The sequence below is a fragment of the Lepisosteus oculatus genome, chromosome 4, assembly GCF_040954835.1.
Source record: "Lepisosteus oculatus isolate fLepOcu1 chromosome 4, fLepOcu1.hap2, whole genome shotgun sequence".
Classification (NCBI taxonomy): domain Eukaryota; kingdom Metazoa; phylum Chordata; class Actinopteri; order Semionotiformes; family Lepisosteidae; genus Lepisosteus; species Lepisosteus oculatus.
Genome location: NC_090699.1, coordinates 56,296,155 through 56,303,240, shown reverse-complemented (window position 1 = coordinate 56,303,240; position 7,086 = coordinate 56,296,155).

Below are 7,086 nucleotides of genomic sequence, written 5' to 3'. Positions count from 1 at the left end.
GGGTCTCTTAAAACCTTTGAAGGACAGTTTGGACAGCACATTGTGTGCTTTTCATTTGCTTTGTAAATGCAGCTCAGTAAGTCCCATGAGAGGAGAGAAGCTCTCTATGAGCTCTCTCCCCTTCAGGCAATTTCATACAGCTGAACAATATACCTTTATTGGAAAAATAAATGTGTAACACCATTTGCTGCTGCTGCAGAAGAGAAACAAGCCTTGAAAATACAGCTATTCATAAGGTGGCACATGTATATTATGCTCAGAGGGACCTAGCATTAATTAGAGCAGATGGATCACTTGCAAAATACTGAATCCTATTTTAATTTGCAACACAGTTTCTCTAACAACGCTTCCATTGATACTCCACAGCAAACAAAATTACATTGGATGTCTCATCACTTAGACTGAGCCTGTATGAAATGCTTCATGATCAGAGCTTTTTTACAGTAGTCTAAACACTGTGCTATATCAACTGTGTTAAACGGTTTTAATCACACAAGGCTTCTGCTGACAAACCATGAACTTCCAGGTGTAATTCCCTCAATATATGTTGTCTGTGCATGGAATCCATATGTTCCTGGGTTTCCATCAAAAGATGTATGAGACCTTAGATAATTGTGTAATCAACATTTCATACTCTGCCTTTACCCTTTTGTTTGTATAATGCCAAATGGACAAAGGGTTTCCTTGAGAAAAATTATCTGATGGAAACCCAGAAGAGCAGGGGGCCATTTCATTTGGCTTGAACAACATGTCTGGAGTAACATTAACACACTTGAAAACTCTAAATTTGTTGGGCTCTATAAAAAGATGTATCAGTGTGGCTTTTCTTAGTCTATGATATTCTGATGCATTCAATGAGGTCTGTTAGTGCGCTGTAATGTGGATTACTCATTAAATGAGTTAGAATAATAGTAATTGTACTTTGTCACTGGAGTATATACATAGAAACATGTCTGTATTTGTCAAAAGAGTGTGGGCTCTGTTTAGGATGATCCCAAACTGGGATGTGTTAAAATCTCACAATCAAAACACAAGCCCACCAAGTATTTAACTGTGGTGTCTCCTTCAGTTTCAGCTTTGGCTGGAATGGGCCTTATTCAGCACATTTGCAGTCTAATCTATCACAGTTTGTTATCCTGGAATGAATTGCATGACTATTCATTTTGAGAGACAGTCTTTCATGTGCTCGGTCCTGAGAGACAGTCCTCACCTCACCACACCTCTTTAAGTTGGTCCCTTGTGACTGCTTCTCACTGCTTTTGTCTTTTTTCCTTCTGGTATTGAAATTATTTTGCTGTTTTGTCCTTTTCCTTTCATTTCTCATCTTAGTAATACTATGCTATACAGTTTAAGGCTGCACTGCTTTCAACTGTGAGAAAATATGTCACAATGAGCTCTTGAAAATATTTGTTTTATATTTTGAGAAGTTGACAGCTTAGGGTCTGGTTTCTAAATCAGGATTCTCTGCTCTTTTTCAGCTGGTAACACAAAAGGATGTAAACAAAGATGGAACGTGAAAAGCAAAAGAGTTTCCTGAGGAAGGATTGTACTTAAACATGATAACAAAATGAATGTGACTAAGCTTATTGAAATACCTGGTAAAAAAAGTCATAAGAGAATATTCAAATAGTTTCTAAAAACATGATGTCATAATATGTTTCCCCACTTCACAATTCACTATGTATTCATCCTACATTATTAAAGAGTACAGACCTCCATGTGGTTTTGACATAAAACATGATCCTACCATTGCTGTCCTCTGTGAGACATGTATTCCTGAAATGTCATGTTCAGCATGCAGTACAGTAATTATAGGCTGTGTGCTTTTTTAATGAGATCTCTGTAAGCTGGATGTGTTACATAGTCAACACTCTGTAGTGGTGCTTTCCAGTATAATACTCTGGAAGCATTTTAGACCACAAAATCATCTGAAGGAACATTTTTTTGATAGTCATTAATACGTTTTGTCAGAATTTGGGGGAGGCTGAGAGAAAATATTTTTCTAAATGCCACAAATGTGCTTGGGTACCTATATCCAATTTTTTAGGTCAAATCAGTCTGTACAAGTTTCATACTGTTTCTAAAGACATTGTGTAGAGCACAAGCTCAAAAAATGCTTTGGCAAGAAACACAATTTAGCTTTACGCTGTTGCTGTCAGGTGATCAGAACCTACACAAGGGACAAAGGGTGTGTTTTTCAGCTGGCTACTGTGGAGAGCTGGAAGAAAAGCTAGTCAACAGAGCCCTTCGAAGTGTTAACAGTGGCGGTTTTCCCCTAAGGCCAGTGATCTAAAAAGAATGTATTTAATGTATGTATCTGTGCTTCCGTTAATCCGCAACTGATATTATACACATTTAAACACATAATGGAATGGAAGATTGGGGAGGATGCCCTGCCATGGCAATCTGGCTTGTTGTATTGGCTTCTCACTCATTTAGAAGCATATGAAGGACTCTTTAAAAAAACCTGATCATATTCTCCATAACACTTATGTAGACATTTGTTTTGTAATTTAATGACTAAATATGCATTTATTGAATATCCATATATTGATTGTAATTGTATTTTTGTAAATTTGCTGTTTGCCTTCAGCTAAATAAAATAATCAGCCTACTGAGTGATCAGTGTCGACAAAGTGTAAAATGATTTCCTTTTCATGCAAACGTCAATGTGCATTTCATGTGTCTTTGATCGATTTCAATAATTCATCGATGAAAGATGTAAGTTAAAAATCCTGAATTGAGATGCATTGGTGAGCTGTCAGAAGCCATCTTAATGTTTTATATTGAATATATATCATGCCTAAGCACGCAGGAACTCGCGGCCCTCAGTTTCCTTGGAAACTGGGCGCCTTCCCACAAGGGACCGTATACCAGCTGGAGAAATTAGAACTCACTTGGTCCGATTATCTGAGCCCCCCTCATCCAATTAATGGTTGCTTCACTAATCAATCATCATTATATAAACCCTGTTATGCCACTGGTACAGTGCTCTGTCATTGAGGAGCTTTTGGGATTACAGCAGTGAAGTCTCAGTAATGATCTGCATTTCCAGAAGTTTCTTTATGCCTTACTCTGGCTGAAGACTTTCAAATCCGTCCCGAACCTGACTCGCCTGAGTATATCAGCACACTGCTCAGCACCACACCAGTGGCTCCAACTCTTCAGCCAATTTCCCTCAGGGCAGTGCAGTCTCCCAGTCCGTTCCTGTCTTGATAACTGCGCTTGCCATCAACTCTGATCTGTTCACTGCCCTTTCTCTTCACCACAGCAGTCCTTCCTTGGTCATCTTCTGTGGTCTCCAAACACCACCTCTTTGCAAATCTCCACCAGCCTCCGGAGATCACAGAGCTCTTGCATTTTTGCATCGCAACAGAATAAGGACCAAAAGGTTAATTCCACTCTGAAAAGTAGGAAAAAGAAATGCAACATTTCAGCTACGGATCCTTCTGTGTGAGCCAAAACACTGTTTCAACAACTGTCAGCCAATTTAGTTGTCATGTCAGTCAACAACGTCTTCTTCTGGTTCTGTGTTGACCTAGACATGTAGCTTCAGACTCTTCTTGTTGGGAGACATCTTCAACAGGGGTCTAGTGAATTTGTCTCGTTTCCACTACAGGATTCAGCACTATAGGCTGAAAAAATGGAAACAGGGACTTTGTCGATGGAGAAACCTTGGGATGAGTCTTTCTGATCTGTCAAAGATACCGTTTCTCATTACCTAGTAATAGAAAAGTCCTGCGCAAAACTCCAGAAGAAAGATCTGGTAAGGCATCTGATCAGAACAAAGACCACAATTTGCATTGGAAGTACCATTATTGAATTTTTATTTCTTAAATAATCTTAGTCATAATTAAAATATTTGACTGCATTTTAACAGTAAGTAAAAAATGGTCATAATAGCATAAAGAATTTCTTGCACTTGTTGTCATGGGAGCCGGTTCCAACTCCCATGAAATACATTGTTTAAAGACCCTATTCGAGATGGTATAATCTGGAAGTGACTGGAGGGGGACATCAGGGAAGACTCAGCAGGATCAGGTCAGGCAGAAACACTGGGGGTGGTGACGACAGTGATCTGGTGCATGGGGGGAGCGCAGGCAAACAAGTCCAAAGGAAGTCCAATAGGGAAAATCAGGGCGCAGTCCAAGGTCCAGGTGCCGGAAGATCCATCCAAGACGAACTGGAAAAGGAACTACAGTAGGAACCCGGATAATTAAAGCTTGAAGAGACAAGGCGCTCCGAGCCCTGGACTCAGTAGGTCAGGACGCCGTGTTGAAGCCTATGCCCTCGTCTCAAAAGGATCAGAATTGTTCTTTTATTGCAATGTAAAACCAGTTGTTGTCCTCTTAGATCTGGGCTGCCCAGCTCCTTACTTATCTCAGCAGCAGGAATCAACAACCCCAGCAGCGGAGCTGTGTTGTCGTCGGACAATCTCAGCTGTCACACCAAGTGGGAATGGGCAGGTCAACAATGGACGCATTTCAAAGCTCCTCTTCTGGCCAAAAGAGCTTCTAGGATCAACTTAGTCTTTTACATTATCAGATGTAGAGGACCTTCAGTAAAGGTTACAATACTGAATGTGCTAGAATGAAACCAAGAAGAACCAACACTTTGAAGAACTGAAGGCTACCTTTTTTGGTAAGCTTTTGGTTTTGCCCAAGAACATGGGACAGATGGTTAGTTACATTCAGGAGTTAATCCAATGGCCTCTAGGCTGTAGGTTTTCTTTGCAATCTGGGCTGATGCTTTTAGGGGTTAAAGCCAAGAGGGTCCCTTCTCATTTTTTTTGCACAATATATCCCACATTGGCTCATGTTGTCTGTGTGTCTGCCAGCTTCTCTCCTCAGACTCAGATCCTTGCCTGTGCATTGAATTTTGCCATCTGGATCCCCGCATGTTCCTTTTACTTGAAAGCTCTGGGGAAAGCAATCTGTGAATGTAGGTGTGCATATAGCTGAAATAAGGGTCAGAGAAATAATCCATCCATGATGGAATACCTTGGGAAAAAAATAGAAAAAAACTGCATGGTGAAAATAGTTTCAACGTGATTTTTTTGTTATTGTTTTTTTTTTATTTCTTCTGTGTGCACACCGTATTCTAACGATGGAAAGGCAAATCTATTCTTCTTGGAAGAATACCAACAAAAGCTAACTAAACACAACACTGTACTCCATATAGGTATGTTGTTCCATTTTTCTGATGGGTTTGTTTACATCTGTTTTACAAGTGAATCATTTTTTTTTCTGCAGCAGCACAAAAATCCCACCAGTGAACCAAAAATAGTTATACAGTAAGTCAAAGCCAGTGTGTTTATTATATATGTGGAAAGAAAACAAATTGTGTTGAAGACATCGAAATTAAAAGCCTCTTTAGAAGTGTAAATAAATTCATTTGTTGATTTTCTGTTTTAGAATGATTTGGTTTCTCAGTTATCTTTGAATTAAAAAAAAATCACTGGATCCTTCATTATTAGCTGAGTCATCGCTTTGTTCACAGCTTGATCATATAAATGAGAGGACATATACACGAATACACTTTTTTCTACTCAGCTTCTTTTCAGGTATAATATTTGCAGTATTTGGTACCTAATCCACTTATTTTGCTTCATTTTTCATGGATGAAAATAACCTAAAGGACACATTTTCTTTCAATTCTTTACAAAGAAGTATATGTTCTCTTCAGAATGTTTAATTTGCTGTCTCACTATTCTCATTATTAAAAATCTTCCCGAGTCACAAATGACAGGAAATGGGAACATTAGCAGTATTTGACACAAACTATTTTGAATTGTTAAAAACTTGAGAAAGAACAACTGAAAAGCAATCACTTACTTGTTCTACGGTTAGATAGAAAATCAGAGATTGGGTTGGATAGAAAGTATTACATACATAACATGTGTGAATTGAAAAAATGACATGAATTTTTTTTTTATTGTACATTGAGGACATTATGCTCACCTTTTGCTTCCTTTAGTTTGCCATTCATTTTTGCATTTTGAAGGCAGTTACTAGCATCCTTTGTGAGATGACTTTTCCCGTTCCTCATTGAGATCGGCATTTAAGTTTGGTTTCCTCTTTTCAAAAGCAGCTTTTAAAGCAAACCACAACATATTGGTATGATTCAACTGTACTGTGGGGACTGAGATGGCCTGGCCAACTGCAATCTTACCCTTTTTCCCAAAACTTTTTGTAGACTGTGCAGAACGCTTATGGTTCCTGCTACAGTAGATCCTGCTGGAATACAATCACCTAATAAGCTCTGCAACTCTGGGCAATGTGACTACACAGTTTCTAGATACTGTATTCTGCATTACTCACTGATCCTCCTGCGATTCAACAGTTACTAGTGACAGAAGAAAGGTAGAAACAGTAGCCATCTCACAAATTATACAATATTTACAAACGAAGTGGACAAAATATTAACAAAAAATAGCAAAAGTATTTTCTTGTTTTCTAGAGAATTCCTCACTAATGGTTTTAGTAGGAATAAGACTGAGATAAATCCAGCTGAATCAGCTCACAAACCAGATTTTACAAAACAACTAATAACTACTACATTATGACAGCCATGTTAGATATCTTAAGCTCCACCCCCTGCTCCTCTTGATGGACAAGTAAGCCTCCATTTAGATCAGAGGAGAATCAGGGTCTGTAACTCAGCACAAAATGGTGGAGTAGTTTTTGGGGGCATGGAAAAAGGACATTACAGGTTTTACGTCTTCATTTTCACCTATTGATAGTCAACTCATTAAGTTCTCTTTGAATTATTCCCTTGAATTTCTAGTCAATATTCTTTCTGTTATTGTGTGCAATGTTCTGCTGTAATCTGAGGATTTTGCTGAGCTGCTAAAACAGTTCTTTCACGTTATGTGGCCTTGACTGGTCTCCCACACTTGGAATTAGTTGAAGTAGATTCTATCATGTGTTTGTTGATAACTGACAATGCAACACTCTTTGGTTGTACCAAAATTACTTAACTATTTTTCTGCCACTTTCTTCGTTGTTAAATTGTATTGCTGATGATTTGAGATATTTTCTTAACTTTTTAGATTTCACAGTTTCACAGTATTTTCATTGATTATGT